Consider the following 2575-nt stretch of genomic DNA (forward strand, 5'->3'; position numbering starts at 1 on the left):
TAAAGCCCACCCAGAAGTTTTGCGCAAAAATACTTCGGTCCCTTTTTGCCGGCAACACAGAAAGGAGAATTCTACGTAGTAGGGGTTGGAGTGCAATGGGATATAGTCGTTGTGCTGTGTATGCAGTTACAGTTGCACGGAGCCTTGGGTCACGGCAGAAAGAGAGGGAGCTTCGGTGGAGCCTATCCGACTTATTCGGTTTAAGGGCTCACTGAAGTCTGTAGCGACTGTTCACCTGTAGATGCGGCTGTAAGCGGGTGTCTGTCTTGGAGCAAGCGGCTCGCTATATAAACGTGTATTTGGTTGTGAAACCACCCCCGTCCCAGCAATGGGTAGTGCGCCACGCCACGTAAAAACCCCTTCCAGTGAAGAAGCGAAACCATTCCTCGGATGAGATCCCCCCTTATTATGACGACCATGGCAAATGTTTAAAGGAATACGATTTGAGGGCATGCACCTGGAATGTCCGGACCCTTAATGGGGAAGGTGCCTCTGCCCGGCTGGTTGATGTCCTTGTAAGAACAAAAACTGATATCACCGCCATCCAAGAAATGCGTTGGACGGGACAAGGCAAGCAATGCCTGGGGCCTTGTGACGTATACTAAAGACAGAAATGTCCGACAACGGACTGAGGCTGATCGATTTCGCCGGGGCCCGAAACATGGTAGTATGCAGTACTAGGTTCAAACAAAAGATTCATCAAGCTACGTTTATGTCTCCGGATCGAAAAACGAGAAACCAAATCGACCATATTGTGATAGGCGGAAGGCATGCTTCCAGTGTTTTGGACGTACGTACACTCCGAGGCCCAAACATCGACTCGGACCCCTATCTTTTTGCAGCCAAGATACGCACCCGCCTCTGTGCAGCAAAAAATGTGCGCGCAAATATGCAAGGAAAGCTTAACGTCGAAAAGCTGCAATCACAACAGACAGCCAATGCATTCGCTACTCGACTCTCACACCTGCTCTCAGGGAGCATTCTTCAACAAGCCGACATATGCGAGCACTGGAACCACATTTCCCGCTCATTAAGTACCGCCGCCGAGTACGATGGTAATGGTACTGGTAATGTATTTGCAGGAAATCTGGCATTTTAAACGAAATATTGAACGTAATATTGATATATCTACGTGAAATACGTAATTTATGTGCTATTTAGCTGTATAAAAACTGCAAAAAGTCTTACAATTAAAATAAAACTACTATCAGGCCAACCTAATATTCACGCACGCCGGCAGTTTACTGTCAAAAATTTCTCATGCACATACAACTTGTATGGGACCAACCGAAATTGACCGGCGTGCGTAAAAAGCTAATACAAATTCCAAGATTTGTGTTGCGTGACATTTCGATTTGACGTTCGTGCTCATTTGACATTTTGGCGCGACTATGAATTAAAATTTTGGAACAAATGCAGAATAGCTCCGATTCTCAAATAAAAAAAAAATAAATATTGAGGTCGATAGAGATGATCGAGTTGAACATAACGGTATAATTATTTTTTGCGGAAACGACAACTACAGGAGTTATTAAGAGTCAAAGTTCAAATTAAAAAATTCTTTAAATCAAAAGTTTTTGAAAACGAATGCATGGATTTTAAAAATTTTGATCTCATTTAATAGGAAATTTGATATAAATATAATCCTCCCTAAGTAGAATTTTCCTTTCTGTGTTGCCGCAGAAGAGAAGCGGAATTCCTTTCTGCGTACATTAATTAGATTTTTGTGAAAACTAAACAAGGCATATATAAAGTATGTATATCATATTAAAGGGAACTAAATTTCCTATCGATTGAGACCAAAACTTTTGAAATCCATACATTCGTTTTTAAGAAATTTTGATTTAAAATTTTTTTAAATTTGCAATTTGACCCTTAATAGCTTTTGTAGTTGTTGTTTCCGCAAGAAAATATATATACCGTTTTACTCACCTCAATGATCTCTATCGTTCCCCATATGTTTTTTTTTTAAATTTGAGAATCGAAGCTATTCTGCATTTATCTCAAAGTTTGCTCAACTTCTGAAATTTGACAGAAATGCAGCTCTGAAAAATCACGCACGCAAATTTATTTCTGCAGAGAAAAAAGATGCCGCCTACAGGGCCACGCTGCGATCGGGCGCAACGCGCGCTATATACGCCGCTATGTCTGAATTTGGCATCCCTCAAAACTCATACGGCTGTGTAAAATGAAGTTGGGTAATACCACCAGCTCCGTCAGAATTGGGAAAGACCTCTCCGAGCCGTTCGCCGACAAACGGGGCTTCAGACAGGGCGACTCTCTTTCATGTGACTTCTTTAATCTGATAAGAGCTGAAGAACTAAACCGCTGAGGAACAATTTACTACAAGAGCGTGCAATTGCTGCCTTATGCCGATGACATCGATATCATAGGTAACAAAAACTGCGAAGTCTGTTCTGCCTTTTCCAAGTTAGATAAGGAAGCAAAGCGAATGGGTCTGGTGATAAACGAGGACAAGACGAAGTATCTCCTGTCAACAAACAAACAGTCAGCACATTCGCGCCTTGGCAGCCACGTCACTGTTGACAGTTATAATTTCGAGAAAGTAGAGAAT

This window comes from Rhagoletis zephyria, unplaced genomic scaffold (genome assembly GCF_001687245.7).
Source record: "Rhagoletis zephyria isolate East Lansing unplaced genomic scaffold, Rhagoletis_zephyria_1.1 Rzeph_scaffold_05043, whole genome shotgun sequence".
Taxonomy (NCBI): domain Eukaryota; kingdom Metazoa; phylum Arthropoda; class Insecta; order Diptera; family Tephritidae; genus Rhagoletis; species Rhagoletis zephyria.